Consider the following 18,234-nt stretch of genomic DNA (forward strand, 5'->3'; position numbering starts at 1 on the left):
AGATTGGTCGGTTATGTACGTACTTATCCAAAATGAATTCATAACCATTTTAGCACGTAGCCAGGGTAATGAAATTAAACGGTACCCACCGAAAAATACACAGGGTCAGAACCCTGACCAACATATTGAAATAAAGTCCAAGATTGGTCGGTTATGTACGTACTTATCCAAAATGAATTCATAACCATTTTAACACGTAGCCAGGGTAATGAAATTAAACGGTACCCACCGAAAAATACACAGGGTCAGAACCCTGACCAACACATTGAAATAAAGTCCAAGATTGGTCGGTTATGTACGTACTTATCCAGAGTGAATTCATAACCATTTTAACACGTAGCCAGGGTAATGAAATTAAACGGTACCCACCGAAAAATACACAGGGTCTGAACCCTGACCAACATATTGAAATAAAGTCCAAGATTGGTCGGTTATGTACGTACTTATCCAAAATGAATTCATAACCATTTTAACACGTAGCCAGGGTAATGAACCAATGCATTGCCTGATATTAAATGTTAACTAACGTTTTAGTACATATGTATAAGCATTCAGTAATTTTAATGAAAAAAAAGTACATTTATCTTAGTAATAGTGACACCTGTTGTTTAGTGTGATGAACCCCCACGGTTGGGTACAGGAGCATAGAAGTTTTTAATTAAAATTGTTTTCCATAAGAAAAATGAAACCATCATACATGGCCTTATAAACAGCCTTTTACTTCATAGTGGGGTGGGTGGAGTAAAGCTGTGATTATTTTTATTACTTTCTGACCATCTAGTTTGCCATTCATTTACCATGTCCATATAAACTAAAGCTCCAGCCAATATCAGATTTGACTACTTGTTTCAAGCTATGGCACTTGGAAATGAGTGTTGTGACATGTGGCAAATGTCCAACTGTCTTGGTTAATAAGATTGGCTATATTTCAACTAGAAACAGGTAAACCAGTATACCTGTATGTACGAAGCCAGTGATCGTTATTCAAGCCAAAGAAACTGCATCTATTTATATAAATACACATGGACAGAGAATATTTTCTTGGAGCACTAAATGTGACAATTGCCCTACTGTCTGTGATAAATATACCACACCAGCTACATAGTGCCCGACGAGGAGTTGGGTAGGTAGTGAAGAAAAACATTGACTGAAGCCTGGCAGAGGACTGAATTGTTGTCAACAGCAACAAACATACTGGGAAAGTCAAAGACAGTGAAAAAACAAACAAACAAAAAACACACAGGCATATAAATACTAACTTTCTAGGATCTTTATTGACTCCAAGTAATCCAGAGTAGAACGAGATGAATCAACGCTATACTCCGCCATCTTTATTTTAATATTAGATGCAACCATTATTCTGTAGGGGACAACGGGTCATAACTTGAGGGGAGTTAACACCCATGATTTTTAAAATGCCTTGATCAATAAGAGTCTAAGTTACAGGGAACATTATTTTCATTTTTCAGTGGACCAATAAATGCATTTGACAGGAAAATAGAAAAACTCTACCACAACAGCAATTAGAACAGCTTGCTGCATTATAAGTATCACTTCCCTGTCAAATTAGTGGTTCATGCTTATTTGAATCTGAACATAACAGGCCAATTCTATCACACCTTGCTAGGCTTGAACTTCCATCCAATCAGAGCATTCCAAATGAACATGATTCTCCACAAAACTAGAGGGCGCTCTGACCAAAAAATTGCCATGATCTAAATAAAAAGAACTGATATATATATATATATATATATATATATATATATATATATATATATATATATATATATATATATATATATATATCAGTAATTTTAATGAAAAAAAGTACATTTTTCTTAGTAATAGTGACACCTGTTGTTTAGTGTGATGGACCCCCACGGTTGGGTACAGGAGCATAGAAGTTTATAATTAAAATTGTTTTCCATAAGAAACATGAAACCATCATACATGGCCTTATAAACAGCCTTTTACTTCATAGTGGGGTGGGTGGAGTTAAGCTGTGATTATTTTTATTACTTTCTGACCATCTAGTTTGCCATTTACCATGTCCATATAAACTAACGCTCCAGCCAATATCAGATTAGACTACTTGTTTCAAGCTATGGCACTTGGAAATGAGTGTTGTGACATGTGGCAAATGTCCAACTGTCTTGGTTAATAAGATTGGCTAAATTTCAACTAGAAACAGGTAAACCAGTATACCTGTATGTACGAAGCCAATGAATGTTATTCAAGCCAAAGAAACTGCATCTATTTATATAAATACACATGGACAGAGAATATTTTCTTGGAGCACTAAATGTGACAATTGCCCTACTGTCTGTGATAAATATACCACACCAGCTACATAGTGCCCGACGAGGAGTTGGGTAGGTAGTGAAGAAAAACATTGACTGAAGCCTGGCAGAGGACTGAATTGTTGTCAACAGCAACAAACATACTGGGAAAGTCAAAGACAGCGAAAAAACAAACAAAAAACACACAGGCATATAAATACTAACTTTCTAGGATCTTTATTGACTCCAAGTAATCCAGAGTAGAACGAGATGAATCAACGCTATACTCCGCCATCTTTATTTTAATATTAGATGCAACCATTATTCTGTAGGGCACAACGGGTCATAACTTGAGGGGAGATAACACCCATGATTTTTAAAATGCCTTGATCAATAAGAGTCTAAGTTACAGGGAACATTATTTTGATTTTCACTGGACCAATAAATGCATTTGACAGGAAAATGGAAAAACTCTACCACAACAGCAATTAGAACAGCTTGCTGCATTATAAGTATCACTTCCTTGTCAAATTAGTGGTTCATGCTTATTTGAATCTGAACATAACAGGCCAATTCTATCACACCTTGCTAGGCTTGAACTTCCATCCAATCAGAGCATTGCAAATGAACATGATTCTCCACAAATACTAGAGGGCGCTCTGACCAAAAAATTGCTACTATCTAAATAAAAAGAACTGTATATATATATATATATATATATATATATATATATATATATATATATATATATATATATATATATATATATATATATAATGTATATGAATTATTAAAAATATATAACTTAATTATTAATCAATTTGCATTATTATTTCAACAGGATTTAGAAGACTATGCTATGGAACAAGGTTTGATACATTTAATTCAAATATTTTTCTATTGTCGATTTTTAATTCATCACACATTTCACTAATCCTAATGTACATTCACTTTCAGACATAGACGGCGTTCGAGCAGCTAGTTTGCCGGTAAATCAATAATAATAATGACAATAATTATTAATATTATTATACATTTGTCACCGTAACGCCATAAGTTACAGCGTGGACGCTCTTACGCGCGTAATCATTCCATTTTTGGAATTCGCATTTCCTTATATAGTAGGATGAAAATACCTCGTAAAATACCGCAGAATTACGACAGGCTGTAACTTATGGCGTTACGGCGTCAGGTGTATAATAATATTTTATTTACTTACTACTTCATAATTTACTTTGTGTGAATTGTCCACACCCCCGTAATAAAGCGCAGAATTAATATTCATTCCATTGGGTAATGAATCTATGTACTATGAGTAATCTGTGTGCACGTTTCTTTCCATGCGTGGCGTCACAAAGGATGAAAGATTTATTGACCCGAGTGAGTAGCTGTTTTACCGACTGTTTTGTTTCAAAGAGAATGATACAGTGTTGTGCGTTGGCGTAATGAACAGTGATGTGATATGGGTTTTAAAACAATTCGGTGAACATGAACCAGATAACACATATAACCAACTATCAACACATATTAACTTTCAAATAACTTGTGTACTCAGTGCTTTCTTTGAATCTCATTTTTCAAAAGATATGCTGAATTAATAAACGTTAGTTGGATTCATTCTTTAATATTATGCCTATATTGTGTTTGACCGGCAAATTCGATTTGAATTGACTCGAATTGAGTTTATGTGTACTTCATTTATTTTACTAAATGGTCTGTTTAATGATTTTGCATCGACATAATCCCAACGATTAGGGTAGACATATTTTATTATGTGGAATTGGTGGCATACTAAACTACGTTAATATTAAAAAAAAAAATGTTCACTTTTTAAAGCGCGGTGGTCGTCGCGCAGCGCGTGTTTGAATTTCATGTAAATAAACAATGTATTTTACACACGTTGTATACGTCGCTATGAGTACCATATCGAACAGGACGCGGTGTGACGACTGCCGCCATTTAATTTTTGATATCAGGTATTAATATGAATGTTTTAAACAGCCCTAGTCTAGTGTGACACTAAACATTCGATCACATGTATATGACACCTGAACAATATTACCTCCAGAAATGTTCATAAACTTGTACAGTATTGATTGTAGCGATTTTCTTTTTGAGACGCTAGAAAAACTCATTTTCACAACAACCGCAAGCCCGTGTTCACACAGAAAACTGCAACGATTTTATATTTAGATGAACGCTGTCTTATTTTATTATTATTCATATAAACAGAAAACACACATATTGGCACCAGAATAATCAAATTAATCGGTTTGGAAAGAGAATATAAAATTTGATAAATGAACGAATTACTGTACATTTGAACTAACGAAGTAGCATTTGATTATTCGGTGTCAGGTAGATGCATGTTATTATGGTGAAATAAAAACAAATGAGAAATACATACATTTACTCAATAATGCATGCGTTTTAATTATGTGAATGCCAATGAAGTTGTAAATGTGTACAGCATGTGTATATGTGATTTCACATGTGAGTATATGGTTAACAGTTGTGTCAACTTGTTTTTCTAGTGAGGAGATTCTATGGCAGAAAGAGATAAACACATCGTATGGCCCAGTCTATCACATGTTCGAAATTAGTCGAAGATAACATCTTAGTGTTTTATAAATTCATGTTAGGATATGGTAATAAATTGTAATCATGAGATGACTGAATAAATCCTATGCACATTTCAAAACACGTGTTCAGTGAGTACTTGCTGGTGAAAGTAACTATAGCAATAAATGTTTTAAAGTGGGAGGGTCGTCACCTGCACACGCGAGTCCCAAGCGACGATACCAACACAAGCTAAAAACGCAAAGGCTCAAGAGTAGACGCTCGTTTGTGAACAGCGACACGCTATGGTCATCTGACGCCTGCGCAGTTGACGACTCCCTGGCTTCAATCAAAATTATAAATGACCAACTAACATAGCATTTGAAATAAAACATCATGTCTTTATTTGTTTATTTATAACCGTAAATGTATTACTGCGATTAACAATATATAGTGGAGTTAACAAAACACAAACAAACTACTGCAACATTGCATTAAGTTGAATAACTTCAACACATTATTCATACTATCGCTTTATTTGGGGGATTATTCACTGACGATAAATACAAATATTTTTAAATACACAAATATATGATTAAGTAATGTTTTATTCTTCAACATTTCAGAATAACAACAGTCTTCCATTACATGACGTACACTCTGAATGAGACTGTATACTGTCGTGTGATTAACAATTACTATATTTTTCAACATCATCTACAAAGATATAGATGGCAACATCAAAAATCTAAACTAAATAATCGCACTGATCATGCTTGTATCATTCCAGTCACCGGAAGTGGCTGGACAATGATAAGGAGAACCGAGACATCTGGTCATGTAGTATTTGTGGAATCCATGATTTGTATGGCTGAATAAACTGCAATTGACGTCTCTAAATATACTCACTTTGAGTCAAATAAACCAAAGGAATTATTGTATGCAATAATAATATACTATATATATGATGTTTTATTTTTTAGCTGTTGAGATGGTATTCTGTGTTGTTTTTACCGATTTTTCCTTGACAACAGTTTCACGTAAATATGCATTGCACCAGATAAGCTCACTGGATTATTGTATAAAATGGTTCACAGAGCCTGTCAATCGCATCATTCTGCTTGAAACCTTCGAATAATTACATGTACAAGGTACACATTATTCACAACTATAATTTATAAGTAAGCGTCTGCATTTGGTTAATGACCCAATCTGGTGTATAAAGAACCAAACCAATGTACGAGATCTGAGAGATTTAATAATGGCTATTTTAAATAAAGATAGATCACGCTAGATATTTCAGATAATTTTCATTTTCTATAACTGTATAGTGTTGTTTATTTCAATCAGATTTTCATTATCATGAACAAAACAGCGCCCCATGACAAGACTGGTGACTGGGTACATTTCAAGCACAATGACCTTTTATCCCAGGAAGTGATACTGTCCTTACCAAACTACCTAAATAAGATAAACTAAATAAAACTGTGATCAGATTTAATGAAATGCTTTATGTAATACTTTTAATAACACTGTAATTCAAATTACGGGACAGAAATCTGGCCTGATCTGAATAAGTCGGTTGCTGCGTCTCCAGATGTAACGCCACATGTTGAGGGTTAATAACCCCCCCCCCCCTGCGACCCTCTGAGTAATTGGTATAACCATGATAATCACGTTCTTCTCAAAGATGGGGGCCATACGACGGGCGGTCCACTGACAATGAATGGAGTGTAAATATGCAAAGTTTTTAGTATATAGTTTGTGGCGAATGATTACTGATAAATCGTTTTACTCCAAATTAATTTCATCAATAACGAAATAGTTCACTTGAGGGGTACTCCACAAGCGTGAGAAATAAATCATTCCAATATTTAACATCAGTGTCGTTTTTTTACTCGCTCACTGGTTCACAGAGGTCATTTACATTTTTGTCGTTCTAGGAGAGTCGGTAATGGAATCGGCTCCAGATTTCATTCGCGAGGTACTGGACACGCCTCAAACGGTGGCGACAATACACATCAGCTCTCTAGAATTCTCCGGGTGGTGGAAGAACTACGTTAGATGTTAATGTCAATATCTTGCAAGGGGAGAGTGGTTCTAATGAGCTTGTTGAACTAACATCAGTGTATATAAGGGAACAACTGTTCACAATGGCTTCTGCTTCAACGAGTGTTCTAAGCAACTCGTCATCAAGCTACTTACCATGTATTATCAGTAAAGCAGACAAAGCGTTTCTAGCAGGTCTAATCATCCTCTCCCGAACTCTGCCCATGTGGCTGAAATGAGGAACGTTCATTTCGAATGTCACCCAATCACAACAGTCCTTTAAAATATCATGACACACTCTCTCGTGATTCATCTTTGCCAAAGCACATAGTAATTCACCCTTTGCACCAACAAAATTAGTTCCTCTATATGATCGAAGTTGTCGAACCGGTCCATAGCGATCAATAAAGTGGTGGTAGGCATTCAGGAACAAGTCAGCACTTAGAGAATTAGCAGTCTCAATGTGCAAGCAAGCTCAAACAAGTGAAGAGCACACCATATCATTTTAGTTCATGGCGTTCTTCCTTTACGTAGACAGGTCGAAAGTAGTCCACAGCACTATAAGTAAATTGAGGTGTGGGTTCTAGTCTGTCTCATGATATCTACGTAATTTACAGTATGGAATGCACTTCCACGCGTAGCTCGATACTGTTGCTCTGGAAGCTATTATTCATGCATGGTGATGTGAACTTGTGACATGACATGACCAGAGAAATTGGTACTCTACGTCACAATTGCCAAAGGTGAGCTCAGATTCAGATTGGGAAGGGAAAATTATAATGTTTACTTTTGACACCAACATCATAGTTGCAAGCACACCTGACTACGGCACGTACGCAATCATATTTACGATTACGTCGCATCACGTGCTTTTCCATATTTTTAAATGTCAGAAAATCATCATACATTTTCCCGTGCACTGCCTCTTTTAATCACATTTCTTCTAATAGCACTATTGATATTTTCAATACTTTTAATAGTTTTAAAAATAATGTAGCTTCATTTTTCAGAAAGTATTTTTTGTTTTTCCTTTTAATGTCAAATGTCTGTATTTGTGCAACTATTTTTTTGTTCTCAGGCCTATAATTGTTTTTTAGTCTGTTGGCTTCATTTTAATAAAATAAAATAAAATAAAATCACCTCTTTTTATCCTAAATAGATAAAGGGACTGTGGTCGCACGTATAGAGAGGAAATGTGTTGACCCCATATTGGATTTTGCAAAGGCTTGTGGGAAAATCAACGGTGATATAGAAAATAATAAAACATAAATTAATGAATGAGTAGAAATCGGAAAACTTACCTACCTCTATGTAGACAACTTGTAGCCAAAAACACTAATGCGTTGCATGGAAACAGGAGTGGTTTACAGTTGCATCTTGAATATTCAAGGCGAACGTCCCGGCGAAGGTTGTAGAGGGAGGAATGTCAGAACGGAACAACACTGGGTAGGCGAACGATGTACAGATGATGTTAGCACAGTTTCCCCAAAACGCCCTTTATAGTTCATTTTGTTGATTGTTACTGATTGTCCCACTCAAAATATGATGTAGTTTTATTCACCGTTATTCTTAATATGACTAGTTTAGATATATTATTACGTCTCGAGATAACTCATATCAACAACATTTGGCAACCAATTTGGATTGTCCAGGGGAAGCGTTCAAGCTGACCGCACTATCTAACATAGCGCACGACTAGAGAAAGCGTTTGATAATTATTCGGTTATTCATTCAATACAGGTACCATACCAGTGCTTAATGCTGCAGTTATTGCCACTATTGAGAGACCCAACAACGATCCTATTGAGTTGACCATGGCAGATAACGGCGCTGGTGCTGATATCACCAAATACGATGGTACATATACGTCATATTTCACCACATTCAATGGAGATGATAGGTACAGTGTCAAGGCAAGTAAAAAAAGAGCCTATCATTTTGGTACCTGATACTAAAAGTATTGCGAACTATAAATTATTAAAGTTTATCAGATTAAAGCTGGAGGGTCGTCACCTGCGCACGCGCGGGAATTGAGTCCCAAGCGTGTCCTAAGAACACACGCTAAAAACGCAAAGGTTCAAGGGTAGACGCTTGTTTGTAAAAAAAATACCACGCTATGGTCATCTGACGCATGCGCAGGTGACGACTCCCCGCTTTAATTTATATACACAATATATACACAGCGCTCCCATGACTCAATTATGTGCCTGTGCTAAAACGATGACAATGATCGATGACGATGGTCACGTGTGTGGTTGTCGTAGTGCGCCACGCGTTCCCAATATCGTGTAACACAGTCCCTCTTACATAAGCAGCAGAGGAACCTTGTCGACGCGTCTTTTAAACACCACACTTTTTGTTATGAATGTAACTCGTCTCCATTTTTTTGTTATCAGGTGAACGTAGCTAATAATGGCAGAGATACTGTAATAAGCCCAAGCAGACGCGTTGGATTTGGATCCGTCATAGACCAGGACTATGAGGGTAATGTACTGGCAATTGAAGACGAAGAAACCGGAAGTTTCCAGAGGGCAGCAAATGGTGGGAGCTTCACGTGTAGCGGTACATCGTGTAGCGGTATGTTAAATTAAATAGGGGGATGGTCATCCCAAGTGTTTATAAATTGTATTTTTGACATTTTGCGGAATCAAAGGGATCGTATTTTCGCAGTGTTGACATAATGGGTGATATTGCTACAATGATAGTGTAAATTATTTTAAGGGGTGATTTTCAACAAAATTTGGGGCGGAACAAGTATGTGTTTTCTATGTAACGGAATGTAATCGTCGTTGCACAGAATGTAACATACAATATAGTTAAATATACATCGTGTCACACATGCGTCAATTTCACATCTAATACGCAGTAAACAGTACGAAAAATCCGATTTATAATCTCCGATACGACTTCACTATAAATAGGTCATGTAGCAACAAACAGATTCCATGGTGTGAAGTCGTTGGTCAATCGTTATTTAGAATAAGACAAGCCTTTGAAATGGTTTCTACGTCATAGAAATTCATCGTCGCTAAAAGATACTACCTACAGACAGAAAGGGGTTATTATAGGCGATGAATCGAAATAATATCAAGTTCTGTTTTAGTGATCCGATCAGTGTACAGTTTCACGATATGTTTTTTTTCTCAAACTACACGATTCTAGCTTTCATTATATTTCAACAACAACACATTTTTAGATTGTTATTTATATTATTTGAAGGATCATCCGACCTGTATCCACCATCAAAGATAATTGATCTTCAAGTAAAGACAATAGCTTACAGATTTCGAGAAGTAACAATAGAGTTCACTGCCCCAGGCGACGATTTAGACTATGGCAATGGTTAGAATATAAGTTTTATTTAATTTACAGATTTTTTGACCTCACGCTACAACAGATGTATAATTACACAATTGATCTAAGATTGGTACATTGATTGAGAGTTGCGAATATCTGATGTAGTATTTCTTCTTTTTGCTATTTCTCAATTTCATCTACAAGCAGTAAACCTCGATCAATGATATATACTAAGTTATGTATAGTTGTTATACTATTTAGCATACAACACATTATATACATATTCATCGTTATTTGAGAGTTGATTGTGAGTATATTTGGTGTAGTATTTCTTTCTCGGTTTGCTATTTGTAATTTTCACCAAATTGTATATTAGCCCACAAGCAGTAAAACCTCGATCAAAGATCCAGAAATGGTATACAAGTATATCTGTTTAATTTATTTAAAAGATTCCTCTCATTAGTAAATAGCGCCCTCACTCAACAATATTTAGAATGAGTGGTTGGTCAAAAGTTTGATGAGTTAGGTGCATCTATTGGCTAAGCTTGTTGTACAGATGCAAATGAGTATAGGAACCATTAATGCTGTAGGGTGTACTGGGAGGGGTGGAGGATTTCATGTTTGTAATGACTGGTTGTAATGCGGTATCTCGTTGTTTTCAAGATGCAGCCTGATATTTGTTGCTTTCTTGGTTGTTCAATTGTGGTTAAAATTTGTGTGGTGGGTGGAAGATGTGTTTATTGTTTGTTGAGTCATTGTTTAGACACCCTGCAGCTTGAAATGATATGGCCAAATCCAAATTCGATATGGTGGTGTTGAATATCTGTGCGATATGGCAGTGTCGTCTAAAAACCACGCATCAAAATGATTTCTGTTTATTTATTTACTGTTGTAGATCCTGAGAACTAGCCATTGAATATGATGTCGGGAATAAATGGTTTTCTGAACAAGCTTTATTAATTATTGCTGGCAAGATTCCAGTATGAATTGGGAGCAAACTGTAACACCAAATCTAGTCGTTGTATTGTTATGCCTCTAAAATATTTTTTTTTAAATAAAATAAATTAAATAGAAATATATTATGTGTATTTTTGTATGTGGAAACATGGCTTGCCCACTAATAAATATAAAGAAGTGTGGTCTGTAGTTCTTTTTTTTTTAATTTTTTTATTTGTGAAAAAAACTTTAGTGTAAACAATAAAACCCTCACAGTGCAAGGCTAGTTCACCAACATGTCTATTCTCTTGCTTGAGTGTGAAAGTACATGGTTTAGTGACTACCTCTTATATTTTTAAATTTTAGAATTTTTTTTTATTTGGGAAGGTTCTTCTATAAAAATAGAACAGATGTAATGAATTAATTTTAATAATTTATTTTAATTTCAGAAGTAAAGCAAATTCAATATCTGAGACGTATATTGTACACGTATTCACTACGCCTAGGCTACCAAATCTATAAGGACAAGTTATAAGTCATGCCACAGTATGTTTACAGGTGAATGAATTGCATACCTTCTCTAATTATAGCATAACTAGATACTCACTGCTGGTAATATTAATGAATTAATTTTAATAATTTAATTTAATTTCAGAACTAAAGCTGAATCACTATCTGTGAAATCAAATTTTAAAAGATTTCAACGGTGGCTAGACTGACCCCCCCATAGGGCTAAAAGTTATATGTCATGCCATAGTATGTTTACAGGTGAGTGAAGTGTATACCTTCTCTAATTAAAGCATAACTAGATACTCACTGCTTGTAATTGTAATGAATTAATTTTAATATTTTATTTTAATTTCAGAACTAAAGCAAATTTAATATCTGAGATGTATATCGTACACGTATTCACTACGCCTAGGCTAACAAATCTATAGGGACAAGTTATAAGTCATGCCACAGTATGTTTACATGTGAGTGAATTGTACACCTTCTCTAATTATAGCATAACTAGATACTCACTGCTGGAAATATTGTAATGAATTAATTTTAATATTTTATTTTAATTTCGGAAGTAAAGCAAATTCAATATCTGAGACGTATATCAGACATGTATTCACTACGCCTAGGCTACCAAATCTATAGGGACAAGTTATAAGTCATGCCACAGTATGTTTACAGGTGAGTGAATTGCATACCTTCTCTAATTATAGCATAACTAGATACTCACTGCTGGTAATATTAGAATTTTTGTATTGAATTAATTTTAATATTTTATTTTAATTTCAGAAGTAAAGCAAATTCAATATCTGAGACGTATATCGTACATGTATTCACTACGCCTAGGCTACCAAATCTATAGGAACAAGTTATAAGTCATGCCACAGTATGTTTACAGGTGAGTGAATTGTATATCTTCTCTAATTATAGCATAACTAGATACTCACTGCTGGTAATATTGTAATGAATTAATTTTAATATTTTATTTTAATTTCAGAAGTAAAGCAAATTCAATATCTGAGACGTATATCGTACATGTATTCACTATGCCTAGGCTACCAAATCTATAGGGACAAGTTATAAGTCATGCCACAGTATGTTTACAGGTGAGTGAATTGCATACCTTCTCTAATTATAGCATAACTAGATACTCACTGCTGGTAATATTATTGTAATGAATTAATTTTAATTTTTTATTTTAATTTCAGAAGTAAAGCAAATTCAATATCTGAGACGTATATCGTACATGTATTCACTACGCCTAGGCTACCAAATCTATAGGGACAAGTTATAAGTCATGCTACAGTATGTTTACAGGTGAGTGAATTGCATACATTCTCTAATTATAGCATAACTAGATACTCACTGCTGGTAATATTAGAATTTTTGTAATGAATTAATTTTAATATTTTATTTTAATTTCAGAAGTAAAGCAAATACAATATCTGAGACGTATATCGTACATGTATTCACTACGCCTAGGCTACCAAATCTATAGGAACAAGTTATAAGTCATGCCACAGTATGTTTACAGGTGAGTGAATTGTATACCTTCTCTAATTATAGCATAACTAGATACTCACTGCTGGTAATATTAGAATTGTAATGAATTAATTTTAATATTTTATTTTAATTTCAGAAGTAAAGAAAATTCAATATCTGAGAGGTATATCGTACATGTATTCACTACGCCTAGACTACCAAATCTATAGGAACAAGTTATAAGTCAAGCCACAGTATGTTTACAGGTGAGTGAACTGTATACCTTCTCTAATTATAGCATAACTAGATACTCACTGCTGGTAATATTGTAATGAATTAATTTTAATATTTTATTTTAATTTCAAAAGTAAAGCAAATTCAATATCTGAGACGTATATCGTACATGAATTCACCACGCCTAGGCTACCAAATCTATAGGGACAAGATATAAGTCATGCCACAGTATGTTTACAGGTGAGTGAATTGCATACCTTCTCTAATTATAGCATAACTAGATACTCACTGCTGGTAATATTAGATCTGTTTAATTTATGTAAAAGATTCCTCTCATTAGTAAATAGCGCCCTCACTCAACAATATTTAGAATGAGTGGTTGGTCAAAAGTTTGATGAGTCAGGTGCATCTATTGGCTAAGCTTGTTGTACAGATGCAAATGAGTATTGGAACCATTAATGCTGTAGGGTGTACTGGGAGGGGTGGAGGATTTCATGTTTGTAATGACTGGTTGTAATGCGGTATCTCGTTGTTTTCAAGATGCAGCCTGATATTTGTTGCTTTGTTGGTTGTTCAATTGTGGTTAAAATTTGTGTGGTGGGTGGAAGATGTGTTTATTGTTTGTTGAGTCATTGTTTAGACACCCTGCAGCTTGAAATGGTATGGCCAAATCCAAATTCGATATGGTGGTGTTGAATATCTTTGCGATATGGCAGTGTCGTCTAAAAACCACGCATCAAAATGATTTCTGTTTATTTATTTACTGTTGTAGATCCTGAGAACTAGCCATTGAATATGATGTCGGGAATAAATGGTTTTCTGAACAAGCTTTATTAATAATTGCTGGCAATATTCCAGTATGAATTGGGAGCAAACTGTAACACCAAATCTAGTCGTTGTATTGTTATGCCTCTAAAATATTTTTTTTTTAAATAAAATAAATTAAATAGAATTATATTATGTGTATTTTTGTATGTGGAAACATGGCTTGCCCACTAATAAATATAAAGAAGTGTGGTCTGCAGTTCTTTTTTTTTTAATTTTTTTATTTGTGAAAAAAACTTTAGTGTAAACAATAAAACACTCACAGTGCAAGGCTAGTTCACCAACATGTCTATTCTCTTGCTTGAGTGTGAAAGTACATGGTTTAGTGACTACCTCTTATATTTTTAAATTTTAGAATTTTTTTTTATTTGGGAAGGTTCTTCTATAAAAATAGAACAGATGTAATGAATTAATTTTAATATTTTATTTTAATTTCAGAAGTAAAGAAAATTCAATATCTGAGACGTATATCGTACACGTATTCACTACGCCTAGGCTACCAAATCTATAGGGACAATTTATAAGTCATGTCACAGTATGTTTACAGGTGAGTGATTTGCATACGTTCTCTAATTATAGCATAACTAGATACTCACTGCTGGTAATATTAATGAATTAATTTTAATAATTTAATTTAATTTCAGAACTAAAGCTGAATCACTATCTGTGAAATCAAATTTTAAAAGATTTCAACGGTGGCTAGACCTACCTTGTAGGGCTAAAAGTTTTATGTCATGCCATAGTATGTTTACAGGTGAGTGAAGTGTATACCTTCTCTAATTAAAGCATAACTAGATACTCACTGCTTGTAATTGTAATGAATTAATTTTAATATTTTATTTTAATTTCAGAACTAAAGCAAATTTAATATCTGAGACGTATATCGTACACGTATTCACTACGCCTAGGCTACCAAATCTATAGGGACAAGTTATAAGTCATGCCACAGTATGTTTACAGGTGAGTGAATTGTATACCTTCTCTAATTATAGCATAACTAGATACTCACTGCTGGTAATATTGTAATGAATTAATTTTAATATTTTATTTTAATTTCAGAAGTAAAGAAAATTCAATATCTGAGACGTATATCGTACATGTATTCACTACGCCTAGGCTACCAAATCTATAGGGACAAGTTATAAGTCATGCTACAGTATGTTTACAGGTGAGTGAATTGCATACATTCTCTAATTATAGCATAACTAGATACTCACTGCTGGTAATATTAGAATTTTTGTAATGAATTAATTTTAATATTTTATTTTAATTTCAGAAGTAAAGCAAATACAATATCTGAGACGTATATCGTACATGTATTCACTACGCCTAGGCTACCAAATCTATAGGAACAAGTTATAAGTCATGCCACAGTATGTTTACAGGTGAGTGAATTGTATACCTTCTCTAATTATAGCATAACTAGATACTCACTGCTGGTAATATTAGAATTGTAATGAATTAATTTTAATATTTTATTTTAATTTCAGAAGTAAAGAAAATTCAATATCTGAGAGGTATATCGTACATGTATTCACTACGCCTAGACTACCAAATCTATAGGAACAAGTTATAAGTCAAGCCACAGTATGTTTACAGGTGAGTGAACTGTATACCTTCTCTAATTATAGCATAACTAGATACTCACTGCTGGTAATATTGTAATGAATTAATTTTAATATTTTATTTTAATTTCAAAAGTAAAGCAAATTCAATATCTGAGACGTATATCGTACATGAATTCACCACGCCTAGGCTACCAAATCTATAGGGACAAGATATAAGTCATGCCACAGTATGTTTACAGGTGAGTGAATTGCATACCTTCTCTAATTATAGCATAACTAGATACTCACTGCTGGTAATATTAGATCTGTTTAATTTATGTAAAAGATTCCTCTCATTAGTAAATAGCGCCCTCACTCAACAATATTTAGAATGAGTGGTTGGTCAAAAGTTTGATGAGTCAGGTGCATCTATTGGCTAAGCTTGTTGTACAGATGCAAATGAGTATTGGAACCATTAATGCTGTAGGGTGTACTGGGAGGGGTGGAGGATTTCATGTTTGTAATGACTGGTTGTAATGCGGTATCTCGTTGTTTTCAAGATGCAGCCTGATATTTGTTGCTTTCTTGGTTGTTCAATTGTGGCTAAAATTTGTGTGGTGGGTGGAAGATGTGTTTATTGTTTGTTGAGTCATTGTTTAGACACCCTGCAGCTTGAAATGGTATGGCCAAATCCAAATTCGATATGGTGGTGTTGAATATCTGTGCGATATGGCAGTGTCGTCTAAAAACCACTCATCAAAATGATTTCTGTTTATTTATTTACTGTTGTAGATCCTGAGAACTAGCCATTGAATATGATGTCGGGAATCAATGGTTTTCTGAACAAGCTTTATTAATTATTGCTGGCAATATTCCAGTATGAATTGGGAGCAAACTGTGACACCAAATCTAGTCGTTGTATTGTTATGCCTCTAAAATATTTTTTATTTAAATAAAATAAATTAAATAGAATTATATTATGTGTATTTTTGTATGTGGAAACATGGCTTGCCCACTAATAAATATAAAGAAGTGTGGTCTGCAGTTCTTTTTTTTTTAATTTTTTTATTTGTGAAAAAAACTTTAGTGTAAACAATAAAACACTCACAGTGCAAGGCTAGTTCACCAACATGTCTATTCTCTTGCTTGAGTGTGAAAGTACATGGTTTAGTGACTACCTCTTATATTTTTAAATTTTAGAATTTTTTTTTATTTGGGAAGGTTCTTCTATAAAAATAGAACAGATGTAATGAATTAATTTTAATATTTTATTTTAATTTCAGAAGTAAAGAAAATTCAATATCTGAGACGTATATCGTACACGTATTCACTACGCCTAGGCTACCAAATCTATAGGGACAATTTATAAGTCATGTCACAGTATGTTTACAGGTGAGTGATTTGCATACGTTCTCTAATTATAGCATAACTAGATACTCACTGCTGGTAATATTAATGAATTAATTTTAATAATTTAATTTAATTTCAGAACTAAAGCTGAATCACTATCTGTGAAATCAAATTTTAAAAGATTTCAACGGTGGCTAGACCTACCTTGTAGGGCTAAAAGTTTTATGTCATGCCATAGTATGTTTACAGGTGAGTGAAGTGTATACCTTCTCTAATTAAAGCATAACTAGATACTCACTGCTTGTAATTGTAATGAATTAATTTTAATATTTTATTTTAATTTCAGAACTAAAGCAAATTTAATATCTGAGACGTATATCGTACACGTATTCACTACGCCTAGGCTACCAAATCTATAGGGACAAGTTATAAGTCATGCCACAGTATGTTTACAGGTGAGTGAATTGTATACCTTCTCTAATTATAGCATAACTAGATACTCACTGCTGGTAATATTAGAATTGTAATGAATTAATTTTAATATTTGTTGCTTTCTTGGTTGTTCAATTGTGGCTAAAATTTGTGTGGTGGGTGGAAGATGTGTTTATTGTTTGTTGAGTCATTGTTTAGACACCCTGCAGCTTGAAATGGTATGGCCAAATCCAAATTCGATATGGTGGTGTTGAATATCTGTGCGATATGGCAGTGTCGTCTAAAAACCACTCATCAAAATGATTTCTGTTTATTTATTTACTGTTGTAGATCCTGAGATCTAGCCATTGAATATGATGTCGGGAATCAATGGTTTTCTGAACAAGCTTTATTAATTATTGCTGGCAATATTCCAGTATGAATTGGGAGCAAACTGTGACACCAAATCTAGTCGTTGTATTGTTATGCCTCTAAAATATTTTTTATTTAAATAAAATAAATTAAATAGAAATATATTATGTGTATTTTTGTATGTGGAAACATGGCTTGCCCACTAATAAATATAAAGAAGTGTGGTCTGCAGTTCTTTTTTTTTTTATTTTTTTATTTGTGAAAAAAACTTTAGTGTAAACAATAAAACACTCACAGTGCAAGGCTAGTTCACCAACATGTCTATTTTCTTGCTTGAGTGTGAAAGTACATGGTTTAGTGACTACCTCTTATATTTTTAAATTTTAGAATTT

At 34.0% G+C, this 18,234-nt stretch overlaps 4 long non-coding RNA genes across 5 annotated transcripts in view; all 4 read left to right on the forward strand.

The window, feature by feature from the left end:
* The window catches only part of LOC146735629 (uncharacterized), a 35,096-nt gene extending 30,116 nt beyond the window's left edge, over positions 1 to 4,980 (forward strand). For both annotated transcript variants that reach the window (XR_014931149.1, XR_014931150.1), the window contains exons 3-6: positions 3,121 to 3,148; positions 3,237 to 3,268; positions 3,638 to 3,659; positions 4,814 to 4,980. This is a non-coding gene — a long non-coding RNA (uncharacterized LOC146735629). The remainder of the gene's footprint in view (positions 1 to 3,120; positions 3,149 to 3,236; positions 3,269 to 3,637; positions 3,660 to 4,813) is intronic.
* An 862-nt stretch (positions 4,981 to 5,842) lies between these two features.
* On the forward strand, positions 5,843 to 8,785 carry LOC146735630 (uncharacterized). Its single transcript, XR_014931151.1, has 4 exons — positions 5,843 to 5,989; positions 6,782 to 7,630; positions 8,047 to 8,333; positions 8,628 to 8,785. It is a non-coding gene; the product is annotated as an uncharacterized LOC146735630 (long non-coding RNA).
* Positions 8,786 to 12,823: 4,038 nt separating this feature from the next.
* Positions 12,824 to 15,119, forward strand: LOC146735631 (uncharacterized). The gene is made up of 7 exons (XR_014931152.1): positions 12,824 to 12,938; positions 13,047 to 13,155; positions 13,261 to 13,369; positions 13,472 to 13,577; positions 14,601 to 14,709; positions 14,807 to 14,916; positions 15,014 to 15,119. It is a non-coding gene; the product is annotated as an uncharacterized LOC146735631 (long non-coding RNA).
* A 96-nt stretch (positions 15,120 to 15,215) lies between these two features.
* LOC146735632 (uncharacterized) lies at positions 15,216 to 17,511 on the forward strand. The gene is made up of 7 exons (XR_014931153.1): positions 15,216 to 15,330; positions 15,439 to 15,547; positions 15,653 to 15,761; positions 15,864 to 15,969; positions 16,993 to 17,101; positions 17,199 to 17,308; positions 17,406 to 17,511. It is a non-coding gene; the product is annotated as an uncharacterized LOC146735632 (long non-coding RNA).
* The last annotated feature ends 723 nt before the right edge of the window (positions 17,512 to 18,234 follow it).

Source organism: Saccoglossus kowalevskii, chromosome 12, assembly GCF_978046115.1.
Source record: "Saccoglossus kowalevskii chromosome 12, keSacKowa6.1, whole genome shotgun sequence".
NCBI lineage: Eukaryota > Metazoa > Hemichordata > Enteropneusta > Harrimaniidae > Saccoglossus > Saccoglossus kowalevskii.